This window comes from Ursus maritimus, unplaced genomic scaffold, assembly GCF_017311325.1.
Source record: "Ursus maritimus isolate PB19 unplaced genomic scaffold, ASM1731132v1 scaffold_11, whole genome shotgun sequence".
Taxonomy (NCBI): Eukaryota; Metazoa; Chordata; class Mammalia; order Carnivora; family Ursidae; genus Ursus; species Ursus maritimus.
Window position 1 is genome coordinate 66743889 of NW_024423453.1, and position 23305 is coordinate 66767193.

Genomic DNA, 23305 nt, shown 5'->3' on the forward strand with positions numbered 1-23305 from the left:
ATTTATTTTTATGATAAACTAAAGAAAGCATTATTAAGAACATCATAAGGGAGAGAAAATACATTTATAATAGTATACTGTATTTATTTTTTTAAAAATCTGTGTATAAGTGGACCAATGCAGTTCAAATCCATATTGTTCAAGGGTCAACTAGATAGATAGATAGATAGATAGATAGATAGATAGATAGATAGATAGATGATAGTCTCCTACTCATTCTGCTTCTCTGGTTGAACTCTGACTTCTTATCCCTGACAATACACTAGTCATTGTGAATGTTAGATTGTTGAGTGTCTGGATTTTGTTATCTTCTCTTAAACAGTGTTGAAGTTAGTGCTGGCAGGTAAATTCTTTCTGAAAGAGCTTCAACCTTTTGAAGCTTGCATTTAAACTTTATTAAAAGGAGTCAACCAGGGCTCACTTAGCCGTGATCCTGCTGGAGGCTACTGAGTGATCCAGGTGCTCAAAGAGGCTTCACGCTTGCGGTTAGTCATAACTCAACTCCAAGCCCTGTGTGAGCTCTGGCAATGCTCAGTTTTAGGAATTACAGTTTTATTTGCCTGGTGATGTGGAGTGTTTTTTATAGAGTCGTAATTAAGTATTTAGCCAAAGATTCAAGAGGACACTATGCTTCTATCTGGAGCTGTTTCTCTACACAGCTCCCTTCTCTCCAATACTCTTCCTTGACAAATTCCAATACCGTGGCTTCCCTTCAACTCAATGAGACCACTGTCTCTGCTTGAGTACCTCTTTCTTGCACCAACATCAAGAAAATGTCACTGGTAAGAAAGCCAGGGCAATCTTAGGGCTCATCTCATTTGTCTCCTATCTATCAGGAATCACAATTCTGCACTGTCTACAACTAATGTCTGAAAACACAATTTTTTTCATATATTTTAGCCAGTTTATTGATGTTTACAGTAGGAAGGCAAGTCTGGTGTCATGCTAGGTGTTACATCATGTACAAGAGTGTAAGTCCACTTTCTGGTTTGAAATATATAAAAAACATTCAGTACATTAAATGCTGGTAGGAAAGAACCATTAGAGAGAATGAAGTTGAAGATGGAGAAGAGGAGTGACTGAGGGTCAAGGTCTCTTAAGAGTAAGGTTCTTTGCACACAAGGCCTTGGGGAGGAGGAAAGAGAGAGTTGAAAGCTCTACGAAGAGCAGCTATTTGGGATGATGCTCAGTCGAAGTGTTAAGGCCAGAGTGTCTTAGAGATTGTCCAGTCTAAAATCCCACTGTAGAAATGAAGAAATTTCAGCTGCAGGGTTTGTGACTTGCCCAAGGTCCTGGCTTCTCTGAGCAGTGAAGGCAAAGGCAACACCTGTTTCCGTCTCTCCAGGCTCTCTTCCTAACTCACAGCCCTATTTCAGCAGGCTGTGTAAGTTCCTCTTCCTCCAGCCATGCCTTCCAGACCCCACATCCTCCTGCTCTTATTCGTGCACCAGGCCAGAAGGAGAGGGGGCAGGGAGAAGCTTCAGTTAAGCTTGAAGAGGTGAGAAACTTCAGGATGGACAAGTAACGAAGACAAAGGTGATCTGAGTCTGAGGGAACAAGCAGAGCAGAGTTACAATCGACGCATTTTTCTGGGACCAGAGAGGAAACTGAGCCAGCTAGAGCAAAATATTATTATCTGTAAAGACTGGAAATTAGGGAGAACTGTGAATGCCAGGGGGGGAAATTAAGAATTATTTCTTCTTTCATTTATCCATGAATTCATTCTTTCAATTGTATTGAGTGCTTACTGTGTGCAATCTCTTTGCTTGGAACTGTGGGCGTTGGTAGCCATTATGAGTTTGACTGAAGGAATGGAAAGATGGAACAGGTAACTCGAGTAAGTACACAGAGTCCTAGCAGGTCCTGCGAGACCTAGCACGTATATTTACACTCAGTTGCTGTCCCTGAGACAGTGTGCTTAACTGAAATTGCAGGTGTGGTCCTTGTTCTCCTGAAGCGGGTGTTCAGGCAGTGAGCTGTGTGTTAAGTTCATGGAATGGCAGAGCAGGAACATTCCCGAGCTGAGATCCCGGTGACCTTGGTTGTAGTGCTGCTTCTGCCTCTTGGTGCCTCAGACAAGCCATTTCACCGCCCTAAGCCTTTGTCCTCTTAAAAAAAAAAAAAAAAAAGCACATTAGGAACAAAAGACCACCAGTTTTCTTCCTCAGTAAGATTCATTAATGTATTCAAAAACACTTACTCCATGTCTTCATGCTAAGTACGGTCCCAGGGGCTGGGATGAAAAGGGGAAGAAGAGAGTGTGCCAACCTCAAGGAATCCCATTATGGGATCTCACGTGCATTACCATATGTTAAAGGTGATATTGTGGAAGAAGCAAGGACACAACCACGTGTGTGGCCCAGGCCTCCCTAAGCTGAATCACCCAGACCAGCCTTTGCCTCCTTTGGCTGGGCCTCCATCAGCAACTTCACAGGACGCTGTATCCAAGGAGAGAAAAGACCTTCAGACATGTCAAGACCCAAGTGTATCATGTGAGGGCAGCGAGCATGCTGGTGCCCCTAGTGGACCCCATCCTCTCAGAATGGGACTGTAAAGCAGAATGATTTGAGGCTGATGTTCCTGAGTCTGACAGATGGAGCCTCTGCAGCCCAGAGGGAGGTCATTAGTTTGCTCAGGCCGTCATAACAAAGTACCACAGACTGGGCGTCCTAAACAACCAACATTTATATCTTCCAGCTCTGGAGGCTGGAAGTCCCAGATCAAGATACGGGCAGGCTGGGTTTTTCCTGAGGCCTCGCTCTCTGGCTTGCTGATGGCCATCTTCTCATCGGGTCCTCACAAGGCCTTTGCTCTGTGTTTGCATCTCTTCCGTGTGTTCAAATTTCCTATTCTTATAAGGACACCACTCAGATTGGATCGGGGCCCACCCAGATAGCCTTGTTTTAACTTCCTTAAAGGCCCTATCTCCCCAAGGCACATTCTGAGGTGCTGGGAGTTGGGGCTCCGACATAAGATTGGGGGTGAGGGGCACGTCCATCTGGAACAGAAGTCAAGTCTGGGTCTCTCACTGCTTAGCACAGTGGGGACAAGGACGAGGAGCAGGGGCCGGGGGCAGCTCTCCTCTGAGGGGAAAGCACCACCCACGTGCCAAGACTGACAAAGAAACAAAAAAAGGGAAGCTAGCAGCTTCCAGGGCAGGCACGGCGGCTCAGAATGTGCGAACATGGCCCTTTTCCAAAATTAGAGAGCTCTGCCGCTACTATGTTGCTCTAAATAGCGCCTGTTGATGCCACTGTCAGCTTTTTTCAGACCTCATCTTTTAACCCCTGGGTGACCACCAGCGTGGCCCTCGGGAGACACATTGAGATGTACCCTCCCTGGCCAGCCCTGCTGGCCCCGCGTGGCTGGATGCTCTCTCCTTGTCTCATCTGATCTCATTTTCCATGCTGGCCATTACTCTCAAGAAGAGAAAGGCGGGGGTCTGGCACACCGAACAAGAAATTATTTCAAAGAAAGCCTGTTGCCATGGGAACCGGTTGTCAAATGCTTTTCTGCGAGGGAGGTGTCAAGAGTGGGGCCCAGCAGCTTTGCCTGCCTTTCTCCTTCATTTGCAACAAGAACAATGAATGATTGGAGAGGGGGGTGGGGGAGAAAGCACTCATCTGTCAGAAATTCACCCCGAAAGTGAGCCCAAGGGCTTAAGGTATGGCCTGCTCTAATGGAACCTTGGAACTGCTGTGCTTAGAGACAGGGCTGGGGAGGGGCTGGAAACAACGCAGCGAAGCCACCTTAGACGGATCAGAAAGTGTTCCCAGGGCTTTTACTCTGTGCTCAGCCTGGGGCGAGGCTCTGTCAGGGATGCTAAGAGAGTCAGACATAGTCTGTCGCTTTGGAGAACTGGCAGTCTCACTGGAGAAGGGGAACCAAGCCACTGAGAGCATGAAGCTTCCCCCCCTCCCCCCGCCGCGTCCTACCCGTGGGCCCAGGCAGCCCACGTGGCTTCTCCATTCCGGACGCTAGGCATTTCCTCCACTGCCCCTGGAAGCTCAACCTGATTGTACATCTCCGCAGCCTTAGATGTTCTTACCTTTTTGGGCTCAGGGACTGCTCAGAATCCGAAAACAAGTGTGTAGTTGCAGTTTCAGAGGCAGGGGAGGAAATGCCTCCACTCAATCTCTTCTTAAATTATCCAGAGATGGTTTCTGTCTCCTGTCACTAAGAACCTTTATAATTTGGGCACAAGGGTCACTGGATTACAGGAAGTGACTTTCTGTCATGAGGCAGCAGGAACTTTGCATCTGAAGAGACCTTGGGGATGAGGCAAGCCCCACAGAGAAGTGCTAAAGTGCAACATTATTTATTTTTATTTTTATTTTTTATTAAGTAAACTCTAAGCCCAACGTGGGGCTCGAACTCACAACCCGGAGACCGAGAGTCCCGTGTTCTACTGACTGAGCCAGCCAGGTGCCCCTAAAGTGCAACAGTATTAATCATATACAAGGCCAATATTAATTATAAGGAAGTCTAATAATTCAAATGTTCAAAGCCAATCCCTCCAAGCTTCTTTGAAAAAGGATGCATTTGAACAATCAGAGATATGCAACACGGTTGCTTCCCCTCAGCTCCTGGCATCCCCAACTCACTGAGCCTGAATCCCCACCTACATTGCCTTTGGACTGCTGGGTTCATGCTTGCTTCGGTTAGAAGCCCCAGTGAACAAGGAAGAGTAAAGGTGGGTTTTATGGTTGAATCACGTCCCCCTAAGACTCATTTGTTGAAGTCCTAACCCTCAGTACCTCAGGAAGTGACCTTATTTGGAAATAGCATCGTTGCAGATATCATTAGTTAAGAAGAGGTCTTACTGGAGCAGGGTGGGCCCTTAATCCAGTATGACTGGTGTCCTAATAAGAAGAGAAAGCACAGATAGACATACGGGGAGACACAGAGGCAGAGATCGGAAAGATGCATCTATAGGCCAAAAAACATCAAGGACTGTCGGGAACCACCGGAATCAGGGCAGAGGCATGGAGCAGACTCTTCCTTGTGGCCCTCAGAAGGCACCAGCCCTGCGGACACCTTGATCTCAGATTTCCACCCTCTCGAACTGGGATTCAAGAAACGTCTTTTATGCAATACGTGCCCTCCATATTGCATGGTGCACTGGGTGTTATACACAAGTAATGAATCATGGAACTTTAAAAACAAAAAAAATAAATAAAATAAAAAAAGAAATGTCTTTTATTTCATGGTTTCACGCATATGTGAAATTTAAGAAACAAAACAGATGAACATAGGGGAAGGGAAGGAAAAATTAATAGGATGAAAATTGAGAGGGAGGCAAACCATAGGAGACTCTTAACTCTAGGAAACAAAGTTTGAGAGTCATCGGAGAGGAGGTGGGTGGGGGATGGGGTAACTGGGTGATGGGCATTAAGTAGCACACTTGACGGAATGAGTACTGGGTGAACTGATGAATCACTAAACCTTACCCCTGAAACATTAAAATAAAATAAAATAAATGAAATGAAATGAAATAATTAAATTAAATTTAAATTAAATAATAAAATTAAATAAAATAAAAATAAAATAAAATAAACGTCTGTTGTTTAAGTCACTCGGTTTGAGGTGCCTTATTATGGCCCTGTTGGCCATCCGGTGCTTAAGTTCCTTAAGACCAGCGACACAGCAGGAGATCCTCCTTTGTTTCTGCTCTGCTCAGCCCTCCCCCCTCAGGCTCACCTAGACTTTGGGCCCCTGGCTAGCCCGTGAGTGTGTCACCTCCGCCCTGGCTCGGTGCTCCCACATGAACTTTCTTTTTCCTCACACTAGCATTCCTGGCCTTGAGACACTCATAAACCCCCTCAGGGAGTTCAGGTCCCCTCCCCTAGCCTCTGACCTGAAAGGTCGACAGTAGCACAGTCCCCTAAGCAGTGTCCTGCCGCAGAGAGTGAGGCTGTGGGGTGTCTGCCCCTTCCTCCCCCAGGCCCAGGCTCCTCGCCGGCCGCAGGGAACAGTACCGTAGAAAGGGACTGGTCTCAAAAGCTGTCTCAGCTGCCATGGGTGCCCCGAGGGCCCCAGGCTGGCCCAGCTGGCCCCCCTGAGGCCGACGTCATCTACTTGCATTTGCCGGGAGCCCGAACATTTTAATAAGCGGAGCAGAAGAACAGTGGGCTCGTTATGAGCTGTCAGGCACGAGGACAGCAGGTGAGGGGAGCGTGTGGGGGCAAGAGATCTGGTCCAAATCACACCTCACAGGAGGAGCCCTGTGCCGCCTCAGATGGCAGCCCTGATCCCAACACCCTTTCCGGGACCGGAAGGGACTTCAATGTGGCTTTTGCTTTCCCTTAAAATTAATGGCTTTGTCCCTGTTGAGTTGAAGGCCTTATAACAGAGGGAGAACCGACACCAAGGGAAGTGGAACAGTGGGATTATTTAGGGAATTGGAGAAACATACGTTATCAACACAATTATATTCACGAGGGAGGAGAACATCAGTTTACTTTTGCTGGGAGGCTCTGTCTTTTCAACAGACTTTATCGCAGAGGTTTTATTTTGTCAGGTCTCCGCCCCCCGCCCCGAACCTCGTGCTTGTGTATCTTCTTACGACAAAACAGAACAGAAAGGACCCGAGGCAGAATGAAGGGTGAGTGCTAAGACGCAGAAAGCAGTTCACCCTGTGGGCAGGGCCTCCGGGGTACCACTCTGCTCTGGGGGCCAGTGGAAGGAAAGTGCAGTCTGGTGGTAATGTTGGATCCCAGAAAACCAGTGTTCCAGGTGGTGGGCCAGGCACACAGTTGGCAGTAAGCTGGGAATGGGAGTGGGGGTGGGTTGGTCTAAGAAGTAGAAAGGAAGGGACCGATCCTTATTTACCTCTTCCCATATGCCAAACACTGTGCCAGCAACTTTGCAGATACTATTTCATTTAACCTCAGGGAAATTTTTATGGGAGAGTCCCATTTTACAGATGAGGACACCAGATCCCCAGGTCACCCAACTGGTAAACAACAGGGATGAAATCTGATCCGGATCCCTGACTCAGAGCCCAGAGTCTTTCCCCACAATACTAAAGCATCTGAAAAGTGAGCTGAAAGGTACTGGGAACACAGGGGCTTAATGGCAGCTTCCAATCCTTACAAGGAGGTCTAGAAAGAGAAAGACCAAGAGTCACCAGAGCAGGAAGCAAAGGGCAGACTACCTGATGGTCAAGTTATCACATGTGGGACTGGAGCCGCTTGAATCCCTCCTGCCCCGGGTCTGGATTCACCTGCAATTTATATTTTCCCACGATTTGTCTTCCTCAATAAGCCATGAGTTCCTGAAGTATTCTTTGTGGTACAGTAACTTGTGCTGGCTGGGTGCTCCATAAGTGACGATGGAATGAATGAATGAATGAATGAATGAGTCCTTCACTGAGGGACAGCACCACAGAGACTTCTAGATCTGGCAGTGACTGGTCAGATGAGGTGTCAACCCCCTGCAGAAATGTCTGTGGTCCTTGTTCAAATTCTTTCCTAGATTCTTTGTACTTTTACCTGGGTTTGATAGGTATAAGTTTTAAAAACCCACACATACTTGGTTTATTTTTTTTTAAAGATTTTATTTATTTATTTGACAGAGAGAGACTGCCAGCGAGAGAGGGAACACAAGCAGGGGGAGTGGGAGAGGAAGAAGCAGGTTCCCAGCGGAGCAGGGAGCCTGACATGGGGCTCGATCCCAGGACCCCGGGATCACGCCCTGAGCCAAAGGCAGACACTTAACAACTGAGCCACCCAGGCACCCCTCACATACTTGGTTTATAAAAATAAACAGGATTTTGGGGGGGAGGGTTCCTACATACTGAAGACTGAATTGACTTAAATTTTCTTTTTGCTTGCTTTTTGCATGTGTGGTGGGAGGGGCTGTAAACCGTGTTAGATAGAGAAGGAAGAGAGAAGGTTCTGGGCTTCTCAGAAGCATCCAATCCATTGTTTACCCAAGGCCACAAAGAGCCCAGAATGCTAGCATCCTCCTTCTGAGTTGTTCCCATGGAAACCATGCTTGTGCTGTGCATACAGAAGGGCAACTTCTAGCATGATCCGCTCTAGCTCCTGAGAGAATGTAGTGCCTGAGGTAGGAAACTGCAGACAAGCCACGAGGAGGGAAAAGCAAAAAGATTGCTGCTCTCCAACCAGAACATACACTTTCCTCCTCCTTCCTCTCACACCCCCTTTCCCCCAACACCCCAATGGGAACCGTGCCAGCCCTTGAAGGACACTGAGCGCAGACCTCCCCTGGACTGAGCAACGGGTCAAAAAGGCACCTGCTTATGAAAGCTAGAGTGTTAATTGCACCCTGTCATGTCAGAGGAGGAAAGAGACGGGGCTGAGGGGCAGAGAAGGAATTCTGCACAGGGCAGTGTCCGAGGCATTGTGTAGCATGGACAGAAGAGAGATGTGCCACCACTTTCCTGGACAGGGAGATAATGGCCTCCCAGCCATCCCCATCCACTTCTGCTCAGCCCATCGGTCTTTTAGGCAAGAGCCACTGGAGTTGTCATCTTGGTTTCTGATGCCAGCCCCATATCTGTTTCTGTGCCACCTACTAGTTGTGTGACCTTGGGACATTGCGTGACCTCTTTGAGCCTCTGTTTCCTTGTCTGTAACTGGAGGATAATAAGATCTGCTGCAAAAGGTTCATGAAATTCAAAACAGAGTTGATGCACAGGAGGTTGCCAGTATGGGACTGGGCAAGAATGAGCATCCAGCCAATGTCCTCTCCCTCTTCCTGCTGCACCTGCACACTGATGTCCACTCTGTGAAAGACTAGAGCTTCTGCCTTTGAAATGTCTCTCAAGATGCCCCTCCTCCCCACCCTTCTCTCTCTGTGTTTATATGGAACAGGCGTCTGCCAAGGAAGTGCTCAAGTGCAAATTAGACTCAGGGATGTCTTGTCAAATACTGAGATGGGAAACACAGCCCAGAGCCAGGAACGTGGACCAAACGGTCCCTTGTCTTATTGTGCTGCAGGGTACCTGTCTCTCCCTGCTTGTTCGCTTGCCCTGCCTCTGTGCACACGTGGAAGAAACAGTCATGCCAGCTCTGACTGCACATGGCCTTCCAACTTGTCTGTTCGATGAGAACTAAAGAGTCTCTATGCCAGCCAGCCTGCAATTCCAGGACGATCACCTCGTTTATCCACATTCAGTCAGGTGTCCTTCTGCAGTCCATTCAGTTATGGCCACAGACAGTGCCTAGGGTCAGACCTACCCCTTCCGCAGGAGGAATTCACTGAGAAGGGGCTTAAAAATGACCAGGCACCCAAAGTCTTCTTTGGTTCTTCAAGGCCCCCCCCCCCGGGGGGGGGCCCTGCCTTATTGGATTTGTTCCTAAATCTTAGGACAGATGACTCAGAGAGAAGTGCTTGTCCGGACTTTCTCCTAACACATGCCCTGTCCTGGGTAAAGCAGGCTGCAAGTTCCTGGAAGAAATAGAGGGGCCCATCTGCACCCGTCATATGTCCACATCAACCAAATGCAAGAGGAGGAGACAGAGCTAAACCCGTCCTACGATAGGGTGCTGAAATTCGGATCTTACAAATGTGTCCAAATGTTGGCATGTGGAATCCTGAGCGCTTCCCTCAAGCTCCAAGGAAACGCAAAAGATGTAAAATACATGCTAGATTCCAGGTGTAGCTGTGCCCTGGGACAAAGAAACAGTATCTTGTTGTACTGGATCCTTTCACAGAAAGTCAAAAAACATCCTCCATAGCAGAGTTTAATAGGCTGCATCTGTCTCAGAGTCACTCATGTTTTGGGGTGGTGTTTTATCTGAATTATTACACCAGCCTTAGAAGGAGGCAGCCAGGAGGCTCAGTCCTATATGTAGAATTCTAGACAGAAGTGGTTCATTTAGTCATTTATTCATTCAGCAAATATTTATTGAGTGCCTGCTATGAGTGTGACAGTGTATTAAGCACTGGGGATAAAATGAACAAAAGCAGACAAAATCTCCAATTTCATGGAGTTCGCTGGCTAATAGTGAAAGCTCCGATCACACAAGCTTTACAAAATTGCAGCTGTAACAGGAGTTCCATAGGAGAGGGAGCCTGAGCTGTGAAAGTGAGGCTTGTCCCACTCAGGGAGTCAGCTGCCTTGCCAAGTGATGCCTACTTGAGCTGAGTTATGAATACGGAGCAGGTGTTCCCAGGTATTAAAGCAAGGAAGGATTCTAACTAGAGGAAACTGCACACGCAAAGGGCCTGAGGTCTGAGGGACATGGAGAGGAGGGACTAAATCAGGCCAATGTGAGTAGAGTGGGGAGTGGTGTTTGTGGAGCAGGGACCGTGTTAGGGGTTTTGCCTATTCTGGAAGCAAGAGTGTGACTTGAAGAGATTTGCATGTTGAGTCTAGCTATTGTCCCACTTGAAGTAATTCTGGTGAGAAAAAGTATAGCCTTGGGTGCCTGGGTGGCTCAGTCAGTTAAACGTCTCCCTTGGGCTCAGGTCATGATCCCAGGGTCCTGGGATCAAGTCCCGCATCGGGCTCCTTGCTCAGCAGGGAGCCTGCTTCTCCCTCTGCCTGCTGCTCCCCCTGCTTGTGCGCTCTCTCTGCCTCTCTCTGCCAAATAAATAAATAAAATCTTTAAAAAGAAAGAAAGAAAAAACAGGTTGTTATTGTTTTTGGTTGTGATGGCAGGGGTGGAGACGAGTGGATTTGAGAAATATTCTGGAGTTACAGCTGACCATAACCTGAATATGAGGAAGAGGGAGAGGGAGGGGAGGGTGGCCCCGAGGGCTCTGGCTTACCCAAGTTGATGGTGACATACACAGAGACAGGGACTGCCAGAGGAGGGCCAGGACCGGGTGCTGAGCATTAGAAATTTCTCCCCTCTGATCAGACTTTCCTTGTCTAACCTAGTCTAGATTTCTCTCAAAGAAGGATTAGCACTTTCACAGAACTTAGAATAGGGGGGTTAATAAGTCGTATCTGACTTCAAGGGACCAGAAGCCCCAGCTGTCACCTGGTTACACATTTTATGAAGAGAGCTCGACAGATGGCAAATAAGCATAAGAGCAGATGCACTACATCATATGTCATGAGGCGACTGCAAATTAAAGCCACAATGAAACACCACTGCACACCTATTAGAATGGCTAATGTCCAAAGATCTGACAATACCAAATGTTGACAGAGCCACAGGAACTGTCATCCATTGCTGGTGGGCATGCAAAATGGTACGTCCACTTTAGAAGACAGTTGGGCAGTTTCTTACAAAGTTGAACCTACCCCTACCACACCACCCAGCAATCGTGCTACTTGGTGCGTATACCCAAATGAGTTGAAAACTTATGTCCACAAGAAAACCTGCACACAGATATTGATTGCAGCTGTACTCATAACTGCCGAAACTTGGAAACCACCGAGCTGTCTTCTGGGAGGGGGAGGGATAAATAAAGCGTGCATTCAGACAATGCAATATTATTCCATGCTCAAAAGAATGAGCTAGCAAACCATGAAAACCCTGGAGGAACTTCAAGTGCATATTGCTAAGTGAAAGAAGCCAATCTGAAAGGGCTACATACTGTATGTTTCCAACTATATGACATTCCAGAAGAGGCAAAACTATGGAGACAGTAACAAGATCAATGGCTGCCTGGGGTTGAGCGGCGGTGGGGAGGAGGAAAGGGATGAGTAGGTGAAGCACGGGTGATTTTTAGGGCAGTGAAACTCACCTGTAAGATACCATAGCTATGGACATACGTCATCATACATTTGTCCAAACCCATAGAATTCTTTGTCCGACACAGAGACTGAAACTTGAGGTAAACTACAGACTTTAGTTAATAATAGTGTATCAATACTGGTTCATTAATTGTCAGGGATGTACCACACTAAGGCGAGACGTTAAAAATAGGGGAAACTGGGGGGGGGGGCAGGGATAGTATATAGGAATTTTCTGTGCTCTCTGCTCAATTTTTCTGTAAACCAAAAACTTCTAAAACATAAAATCAATTAGTTGAAAAAGAGAGCAAATAGACAATGTTTATCTCTGTGTGCTGAGGCTGCAACATCTTTTTCTTTTCTATTTGGCTGTATCTCGAAATTTTAACATAAGAAGGCTTTGTTGCTGGGGCACCTAGGTGGCTCAGTCTGTTTAGCCTCTGACTCTTGATTTTCACTGGGGTCGTGATTTCAAGGTTGTGGGATCAAGCTCCGCCTGGGACTCCAGGCTGCATGGGAAGCCTGCTTAGGATTCCCTCTCTCCCTCTCCCTCTGCCCCCACCCCCCAAGAAAGTTTTATGTTATGTGTCTTAAAAATTGGTAATTACCTGATTCATACACAAATACTTCCTTATTGAAAATATTTGAAACACTACCAAACTATTTAGAGGAAAAAGTCAATCCCACTCCATTCCAGGGTGGTAACCATAAACAATTTGGTGAGAATCCTTCTGGATATTCTCTGTGTATCTTCTCTGAATGTACATAAACCAATAGGTGATTGTATCCATTAGAAATGTGTTCATCTAGAAACTTTTACAAAAAGTAACTTAAACGAATGGGGATTTTATTTGACTCGCAGTCTAAGAATTCCAGACATGAGTAGTCCTAGAGTTAGCTCAGGGGTCCATGACCTTAGGTGTCACCACTGTCCTGGTGATTCCCTGGAACTTTCCCTGGTTTGTGACCTCATTGCTGCAAGATGACTCTCGCCTTCCAGCAGTCCACCTGCTACATGTTTGTGTTCAGACTGGAAGAAGGGGAAAGGACTGCTGTATCTGACCTTTCAATCAGAAAATCAAGAATTTCCTGGAAACCTACCAACAAAATTCCGTACCATTTCATTTGTCAAATGTGTCACGTGGCCACCTCTAGCCATAGAAAACTGAAAAGCAAGCACTTCAGTCTTCCAACCACTAGAGGACTTGGCATCAAGGAGGCGGTATGGCAATTACTTTGGGGTCTGCCAACAGCTGTATCGGACAAAGCAGCTATTTTTTAAAAATTTGTGTATGTTTTCAATTAACAATATGTAGTACATTTATATCATTCTTTTTAATTCTGCATGATATTCCATAGTATAAATACATGATGATTTTTGTTTTGTGTTGATAAACATCGAGATGACTCTTAAATATCCCAACTTCAAACAATGCTGCAGCGAACTCTTTGTGCAAGTTTCTTCGGGAACAGGTGATAGTGTCATTCTAGGATAGCTATAAATGCAATTGTTTGTCAAAGGATAAGCGTTTTTATTTTATTTATTTATTTATTTATTTATTTATATTTTTAAAAAGATTTTATTTATTTATTTGACAGAGAGAGAGACAGTCAGCGAGAGGGGGAACACAAACAGGGGGAGTGCGAGAGGGTGAAGCAAGCTTCCCGCTGAGCAGGGAGCCCAATGCGGGGCTCAATCCCAGGATCCTGGGATCATGACGTGAGGCGAAGGCAGACGTTTAACAACTGAGCCACCCAGGCGCCCCCGGATAAGCATTTTTAAAATGTGGGTAGATGAAAATAGAGCTACCCTACAACCTAGCATTGCACTCCTGGGAATTTACCCCAGAGATACAAATGTAGTGACCTGAAGGGGCACCTGCACCCCAATGTACATAGCAGCAACGTCCACAATAGCCAAACTATGGAAAGAGCCCAGATGCCCATCAACAGATAATTGGATAAAGAAGAGGTGCTATATATATATACACACACACACACACACACACACACACACACAGTGGAATATTACTCAGCCATCAAAAAATTGAAATCTTGCCATTTGCAATGATATGGATGGAACTAGAAGGTATTATGCTAAGCGAAATAAGTCAATGAGAGAAAGACAATTATATGATCTCACTGATATGGGGAATTTAAGAAACAAGGCAGAGGATCATAGAAGAGAGGAAAAAATGAAACAAAACCAAACCAGAGAGGGAGACAAATCATAAGAGACTCTTAATCATAGGAAATAAACTGAGGGTTGCAGACAGGAGGGGGTAGAGAGATGGGATAACTGGGTGATGGACACTGGGGAGGGTGTGTGATGAATCACAGACCTATACCCTTGGAACAAATGGTACATTATATGTTAATTAACTGAATTTAAACCAAAAATCAAAAAATAAAATAAAATAAGATGAAATAAAATAAAATAAAACGTGAATAGATTCTGCTGAATCTCCCTCGAAAATGGACCGATTTACCTCCCTACCAATCCTGGGTGTGTGAGTGCCTATTTCCCATAGCCCTACAAACAGGGGACGTTCTAAATTTTATCCAAATAAGGAGCAAAAATAGCACATTGTTTTATTCTTATTTGTTGGATTACTGGGTGTCTCAACTGATTCTCTAGGATGTTCGTTGTAGATAATGATAGTAACTCAAACAACAGTCTTCTCTCTTTAATGTTTGAAACTTTTATTTGGATTAGCCTTTCTTTTCGTTTTGAGGGGGCCTTTAAAAAAGCTTTTTTCAGGGGCGCCTGGGTGGCGCAGTCGTTAAGCGTCTGCCTTCGGCTCAGGGCGTGATCCCGGCGTTCTGGGATCGAGCCCCACATCAGGCTCCTCTGCTAGGAGCCTGCTTCTTCCTCTCCCACTCCCCCTGCTTGTGTTCCCTCTCTCGCTGGCTGTCTCTCTCTGTCAAATAAATAAATAATCTTAAAATTTAAAAAAAAAAGCCTTTTTCAGCTGAATGCTTAGTTCTCTTATGTTCTGCGTTTACTATTTTCTAATATGTGCATTTTAATATGTGCATTTCTAATATGTGCTATACATTCCTTCTGGCTACTGCTTTGTATTCATCTGCAGGTTTTGAAAAATAATGGTATTTTGCTTATTATATATCTTATTCATTTGTTACTTTATATATCTGTTACTTCAGATGCTTCAGGATGCATGACATACTTTACACACTGATGGCTTAGATTACTGATTTGCTTAATATAAAATTCAAGCAAATACTTCATGCATGAGAGGATATTTAAAGACTTCCAGACCCACCTCCAACTCTTCCCCAGAAATAATCACTACCAACAGGTTTTGATTCTTTCTTAAATTAACATATGACTGTTTTCATATTTTGTTTTCTTTTGCGATCATTTTCTTTTTTGTGGACATCCTGCATTTTTGGTATTGAGATTTTCTTTGTGACCTGGTAGCTAAAATTTATTCGTGTTAGTTAAGTGTGTCAAAATAATATAGCTTCTCTTTGTTGTGTATAAAATTCTACATATAGTTATTTGTAAAGAGTTCATTTATTCAGACCCTTTGCATCTTCACTTAGTTTTTGTTTACTTTGTCAATATCTGAAAGAGATCTTTTCAGTCTTCCACTATGATTATGAATTCATTAATTTCTCTTTATACTTCTGTCAGTTTATGCTTACTATGTTTCGAAGCTACATTATTAGTTGCAAAGGATTTATAACTATTATAACTCCTTGATGAATTATAACTTTTAAAATTAAAAAAACCCTTCTCTCATAATAATTTTCACTTTGAATTCTATTTTTGTCTGATACTGCTTAAAATATCTTATTCATGTTTGCTTAAAATATCTTATTCATGTTTTGTTTTCAACTGTCCTAAAGACATTTCATTTTAAGAAGTTCTCCTCTAAAGTATATATTCCTGGATTTGAGGTTGTTTTTCTTTTTTTAGCTCAATCTGAGAGACTTTAAATAGAATTTTTTAACCCACTTTTCATTTGATGTGATTACTGATGTACTTAGAGTTATTTCTGATTATCTTTTGTGTTTTTTACTTGTTATGCTTTCTCGTTCTTTATTTTATTTCTCTTCTGGCTTTTATTAGACTGCATTTTTTTTCTAAGGATTTGGGAATTCTACATGATGATTCTATTTTTTCAACTGATAGCCCTTAACTTAAAATTGATTTTTTTCCATCAAAATCTAGGGCTAATCAGAAAGAAATGATTCTCTCTCTTTTTTTTTTAAGATTTTATTTATTTGAGAAAGAGTGAGAGAAGGGGAGAGAGAGCAGGAGTGGGGGTGGGGGAGGGGGCAGAGGGAGAGGGAGAAGCAGGCTCCCCGCTGAGCAGGGAACCCATGCAAGGCTCAGCCCACAAAGACCTGAGCTGAAGGCAGTCGCTTAACTGACTGAGCCACTCAGGTGCCCCAGGAATACATCATTCTTCTAAATGCTCTCAGTACAGGTGGAGGGGAACTAGTGTGTTTGAACCTGGAGGCTCTCCTTGATAAAGACATATTTTTTGTCATTTCATTGGATTTGGGATAATAGAAGAAATAGATCCGTATGTCATTTTGATCGAATCTCTATTCTTTCATTATAAGGGGTAAGGCAATTGAGAAAGCATATTTCAAAACAAAAAGAGAGAGAGAGAGAAAGCAGAGGATGATGCTAAGACAAAGGGAATGATTTGATGATGGGAACATTTTAAGCATCAGAGTGAGCTGATCTGGGGGCTTGGAGCCTCTAAGGCAATCCGATTACCCCGTGAAGGTAAACCCTTCCAAGCGTAAGTTCAGCTCTGCTTGCTGTGTCTGGATTGACATTGGCTGGAGAGAAAGGAAAGCAGATAGTCTGAAGAGCCAGGTAACAAGCTTAATCTTTGATGAAAGAGTCAAGGCCAAGAGCAAGGAGCCAAGTTCCATTTTGAGTGTCACCAGGAATTGCCAAGATTTGAGCCAAAGAGAAACTATAAGACATTGTAAATTGTATCTGGGACTGTTTTAATCAGGTTTAGTGACTGTCATGAAGGAAGCTTTTCACACGCGCACCTAAAACTGGGGGACACAGCATGCCATGCAGGGCCATACCGGAAAGCACCAGGGTCAACCAAGAGGGAGAGGAAGCGAGGGGGAAACAGGGACAACAGCCTTTACTGTGGCTTTTGCTGGAAAGGCAAAGCAAGGAAGCAGGTTTAGGATCTGAGGCATTTGGGTGGGCTCTGGGGTATAGGAGCTGTCCCTACTTGTCCAATACCCGGCCCTGGGGTGATTAGGATAAGCGGATAGTGGCCCAGAGTATGAGAGCCGGATAAAGACGGTTGGGATGTGGACTTTGGATTGGTCAGATTGCTTAGGAAATGCATACTTTCAGCAGGCCGGTCTTCACTATCTCTAGAATTTGGCCAGCCCTGGGAGGGGCAGTCCCTCCAGCATGAGCAAGGCCCCAGATGTCAAACATCAGAAAATAAAAAGGCATGATTAATACAAAAGTCTCAGCTCAAAGTGGGAATTGAGGATCAGGAACCAGCAACCAAATCAAAGTGCCGGCAGACCGGAAGATAAGAAAGGTGGAGATCTACCATTGGCCAGAGAGGACCGTGGGGATGTTTCAAAACACTGCCCACACAAGGGCTCACTGTAGCCTCTGCCATCTGTCTGTCCTAAAGGCAACGCCTGATGTTGCTCAGAAACAGAAAATTGTGTTCTCAGCTGGAACACCTTGTCTCTCCATTTCCCCGTAGCTCACGTAACACAAGAATTAAGGGCAAGGGGCTGTCCGAAGGATTTTTTAAATTAGTGAATTTACATAAAAAACTTTACGAAGATATAAAATGTACATCACATTCAACTGCGACGTTTAGCACTTCATCTCCATTCCAGTGAATAAAATAACGATCATCTGAACTATTCCAGAAAAAACCCAGGCCTACCTCAGCCTGTTCCTCTGAACACAGGGAGGTCTGGTTTCTACGAAGTGATGGACAGAGCCAGCTCCCCCTGCTGAGAGCTTCCGAGGAGAAGGCAGGCGCAGAGGGAAGCTGCCAGGCCAGCAGACGGGCACACATACAAGACGCTAATGTCCAAATGCACCCCAGCGGACCAGCCTCTTCCCTGGGCTGTCCGACGCAGCCAAGTCCAGCTGAGATGTTAAACAGAGCCCATCAGTGACAGGAAGCCCGGCCAGCCCCGAGCCAACACGTCTGGTCTAATGAAAAGGCCTTTGGCTGGGAGCGCGGGAGGCAACAAGTACGATCCTCTGAGATGTTTGAGGCGCCTCGTCCATCCCCTTCCTCTGCGCTCTTGGCAGCTGGGCTTGCTTGACCGAGAAATGCTGAGGCAGCAGGACAGCTCTGACCCAGAGTTTACAATTCCAAGAGGGCAGGAGAAAGAAGAGCTCCATCGATTCCTTTTCCGTTTCCCCATCAGGTTGAGAGGCAACAAAGCCAGTGGCTATGGATTCTCACCCATTTTTATAACCATCAAACATTTGTGCAGGCTCCAGGCTGGGCACTGGGCAAGGTGCAAAGCGTACGATCCAGGCCCTGCATTTTGCAAGCTCACAGATCAGGAAGGGGAGGAGGTCAGCACACAAGACCCAGACAGACAGGGAAAGAGAGTCAGAAATGGTCTCACGGGGAGGCAAAGCATCCCCCTCAAACCAGCAGCACCCTACCACGGTTGGACTGGACTGTGCTGGGAGCCGGAACAAGTACATCCTCTCCAGCCTCGGGAATTCAGTCTCGTGCGGGGAGCAAAGGAAGGCGTGCAAGGAAACACCTCCAAGCCAATGCTGTGTGGACAGTGATCGCAGTGTGGACGAGCCACGGACACAGCAGAATGGAGCACCTGAGCTGGGTTTTTAAGCATGGGATCTCAACAGAGTGGGGAGGAGTGAAATCAATGCTCCAGCCAGAGGGAGCAGTGCTTGCTGAGACAGAGAGGCCGGGACGTCCAGGGCAGGTCCAGGTTAGGTAAACGAGAGAAGACATGGGAGGGCTTGAAAGGCCAGGGTGCAGAAGATAGATTTAGGCCCTTAATCCATCAGTCATTTTTAAACATTGTGGTGAAAAGCACGTAACATCAAATTTCCCATCCTGTTTTAAGTAGACAGCTCAGTAGTGTGAAGTATATTCATGTTGTTGTGAAACACAGCTCCAGAATCTTTTCCTCTTGCAAATTTGAAAGTCTGTATCTAGTAAACAACAAATCCTCTTTCCTCCCTCCCCCCGCTCCCCAAACCCCAGGTTACTCCCATTCTACCCTCTGCCTCTATAAATGTGACTGCTCTAGGTACCTCATTTAAGTGGAATCATAGAGAGTTTGCTTTTTTTCTGACTGGCTTACTTCCCTTAACATGCGATATTTAAGATTCATCCACGTTTTAACATGTGACAGAATTTCCTTTCTTTTTAAGGCTGGATAATATTCCATTATAGGTGTAGACCACATTTCGTTTATCTACTTGTCTGTTGATAAACACTTGTGCTATTTCTGTCCCTTGGCTATCATGAATATTGCTGCCGTGAACAAGAGTGTGCAAATATCTCTTTGAGTCCCTGCCTTTAATTCTTTGGAGTATTATACCCAGAAGCAGGATTGCTGCATCATACAATAGTTCTATCTTTAACTTTTTTAGGAACCACCACGCTGTTTCCCATAGTGGCTGTGCCACTGTACTTTCCCACCCACGGCACACGAGGCTTCCAATTTCTCCGCATCCTTGCCAGCATTTGTTACTTTCTGTTTTTGATAGTAGGCATCCTTGTGTGTCTGAGTATCATTAGTCATTTCTGAGTAGAGGCCTGATAAGCCAGAGCTGCCCATCAGAGGTTCTTTTCCGGCAGAAGAAAAGTCAAGACGCAGAAGACGGTCAAAAGGCTTTGGCAGTGGTCGGACTAGCGGGAAGGACTCCTGTCTTGGTGTGGCGACAGAGGAAACCAGGCCACCAAAGAAAAGAAGTAGCCAGACTCAGGGCAGGAGAGGGATGCCAGAGAGAGGGAGGAGCTAAATGGGACTCGAGTTAAAGCAAAAAGACTGAGAAAATAGCAATACAGTGAGGGAAAATGGGAAGTTGGGAGAGGGTGCTGCTTGTGGGGAGGTGCTGAGATGTGAGAGGTGCCCGCAGGTGACAGGTTAGTTGTCGATACAGGACTGGTGTCCCGCAGAGAAGCCAGAACTAGACACAATCATGGCATTCATTTGTACAACATTTTTATTTACAGGAGCCCCTCGATGCTCACACCGGGTCAGTCCAAGCAGGTGTCATTTCCATCAGCTGAGCGACCAGAAGCCAGGAAGTACAAGGGATAAGCCAAGGACACATCACACGTCAGACAGCATCAGAGCCTGGGTAAGCTCCTGAGTCTGCTTCTAGTCAAGTGGCCTCTTCTTTTCCTGAGATAAGACTTGCCTAGGAGCGCACAGGGGGTCTGATCAGTGGAAGACACGTTTGCTTATTTGACAAATTCTGAGTGCCAGGTGCTAGAGACTCACTAGTTAATAAAACAGACAGAATACACACGATCCTGCCATCATGGAGCCTATATTCTTGTAGATGGTGGAACAAACTAGCTGGTCTTTTGGCGGTTTTCCAAGAAGCCCAAAGAATTCCCCAGGAGAAGTGTCCCCAGGCAAACCTGTGTCCTAAGAGAACGGTGCTCTGCTCAGTCTGTCATGCTAACTCAAGTTGGACCCACATGCAGTCTTGACGGACCACATTCAGGACAACAGCAAAGGAGAGCACCGCCTAGAATAAGTCCATAAAGTATTCAGGCACAAAGAGTACTTATAGCTGACTTTCAGGGGAAACATTTCTTTCTCCCTATTTTCCTTCCCTTTTACTTGAAACTCATCAGCCAGAAGTCTGTCTTCTTCACTAAATACCAATAATTCACATCTACAAGAAGGTTTCCAATATAACCATGTTTATAGCAGCATTATTTACAATAGCCAAAAGGTGGAAAGAACCCAAGTGTCCATCAACAGATGAAGGGAAAAAAATGTGGTCTATAAGTACAATGGAATATTATTCAGCTTTGCAAAGGAAGGAAATGCTGTCACATATCACAACATGGATGAACCTTGAAGACATCGTGCCCAGGGAAATAAGCCAGGCACAAAAAGACAAATATTGTATGAGTCCACTGTGTATGTGTGGAGGATTTCATGTACCCAGAGTCGTCAAATTCATAGAGACGGAAAGTAGAAGAGTAGTTACCAGGGCCTGGGGAGGGAAGGGGGATACGGGAGTTACTGTAATGGGTACAGAGTTTCAGTTTATGAGAATGATGAGAAATTCCTGGAGATGGATGCTGGCAATGGCTGCCCAATATTATGAATGTACTTACCGCCACAGAGCCATACACTTAAAATGGCTAGAATGGTAAATTTTATGTTGTGTATTTTACCCTGCTGCCAGTAGGAAAGTCAGTAAATCACTTCCCCATCTCGTATTCTCATCATCGTTAATAAGAGGGGCTGACTAGACGCTTCTTGGTCTACCATCTAATGTTTCCATGGTAACCACTGTAAGGCAGATAGATGCCTGGTGGGCATGATCTCACCAGCAGATCCACAGGGTTCACCCTACCGGCCTCTCCTCCATGCGCTCCACTCTGTAAGCTGCTCCACAGAGAGCAAAAAGTCAGTGTCAAATCGTGTGCCTCTCTGATCTCACACCATCTTCAGCCACTCTGAGGCTCGGTTCTTCGAACATTCCACTTGATAGCTTGCTCCCAGACAGTCACACATGCTCTTCTTTCCACTCCAGAACGTCTTCTCCTTCTTCTCCTGCCCCACTCCCCCACCTTGTTCCTTTACTCGCTCTTCCTCTTCCTCAGAATTCTTCAGGGCTCCGATGAGATGTCTCTTCCTCCAGGAGGCCTTCCTTTCCTGAATGCCCAGACGATGTTATATTTTTTGTTTCATGCTCCCGTGGAAAAAACCACAGTGAGAGTGAGAAAATCAGGCAGCGGGAGAGGGGAGTCATCCCAGATGCCTTTTATTTAAATTAGACAGAAGCCTGTGAACATAATGGACTTTGGATTCAGAACCCATCGGACTGGAAACCCCAGATGTCCTGCTCACAAGCTGTGTCACTATAAGCAAGCTACTTAATTGCTCCAAGTCCCTTCCCTTTCCTTTTCTGTAAAGCAGGGATCAAATGTCCCAATTTTTCATGGTGCTGAAAAGGTGGGTGGGGGGAAGTGGCATATCCCAACTGTTCTTGTCTTGGGCCACTCCCCACTGGTTAAATGTCCTCACCAACTCCCAGATTCCCACCTGCCCTCTACCCCCCTCCAGCCCACTTCTCAGGGTGCAGCTGGATCATCTTTCTAAACTGCACATGCGGGGTGCCTGGGTGGTGCCGTCTGTTAAGCTGTCGACTCTTGATTTCGGCTCAGGTCATGATCTCAGGGTCAAGGGATTGAGCCCCACGTCCGGCTCTGTGCTCAGCACAGAGTCTGCTTGGGATTCTCTCTCTCTCTCCCTCCGCCTGCTTGCTATACAATCAATCAATAAAATATTTTTAAAAAATAAAACAAACTGCACATATGACAGCCCCCTGCTTGCCTGTAGTCTTTCTCCATTGACTTCAGGAGAAAATCCACATTCACAGTTGGTCCCTGGCTTCTCTCCCTGGTCCTCCTGGCTCACTACTGCCCCCCTGCCCTGAGTTCCAGCCACACCCAGGTCTAGCCTCAGGTTCTTTCGGGCCTGTGAGTCTTCCCACACATTTCCTCCTCCTTAGGAAAGACCCTCTCCTACCCCACATGCTGCCTGACAACACTTACTCGTCCTCAGGTGGCTCCTGCTGGGAAGCCTTACCCGACCGCCACCACTTGCACGCGCAGCCCCGTCCTGCGCCCCCGGGGAAACCTATGGTTTCCCTGCCCCTTACTTATTGCATTTTTCCTGTGCATTAATTTTGTTTTAATTTTGGCTTTAACAACTTTATTAATGTGCAATTACGTACATTATACAAATATGTACTTATAATGTAATAAACTGTACGTACTTAAATGCATAATCTGATAAGATTTGACATATGTAAACACCATGAACAAATGACCACAATCAAAATAAAGGATTTATCTACAACTCCCCCCCAAATTTCCCCTGTGCCCCCTGATAATCTCTTCTTCCTGCCCTCCCTGACTTCTCTCTCATTCGCAGGCAACCACTGATTGACTCTCTATCACCATATATTAATTAACATTTTCTAGATTTCTATAGAAATGTAATCATACAGTATATACTCTTTTTTGCCTGGTTTTGCCCAGCATAATTATTTTGTGATTCATCCATGTAGTAGCAATGGTTCATCCTTTTTCTTTTATTGTCGAGTAGTATTCTATTGTTTGCATGTAACAGTTGGTTTATCTGTTTATCTGTTGATGGACATTTGTACTGTTTCCTATTTGTATGAATGTATGCCTTCATTTCTCCTGGGTAAATCTGTAGGAGTACAATGGCTGGATCATGTAACAGTATATGTAGCTAACTTTTTAGAACAAACTGCCAAACCGTTTTCCAAAGCGGTTGTACCATTTTACATTCTCCCCAGGAGTATATGAGGGTTCCACTTGCTCTACAGCTTCAGCACTGGGTATGGTCAATCTCTCCAACTTTAACCATTTAGGTGTGTTATGG

At 45.5% G+C, this 23305-nt stretch overlaps 1 long non-coding RNA gene across 2 annotated transcripts in view; it reads right to left on the reverse strand.

Moving 5' to 3' along the window:
- Nucleotides 1–167: 167 nt before the first annotated feature.
- Nucleotides 168–23305, reverse strand: part of LOC103673289 — a 31209-nt gene continuing 8071 nt past the window's right edge. For both annotated transcript variants that reach the window (XR_571366.1, XR_005833933.1), the window contains one exon: nt 168–2108. This is a non-coding gene — a long non-coding RNA (uncharacterized LOC103673289). The remainder of the gene's footprint in view (nt 2109–23305) is intronic.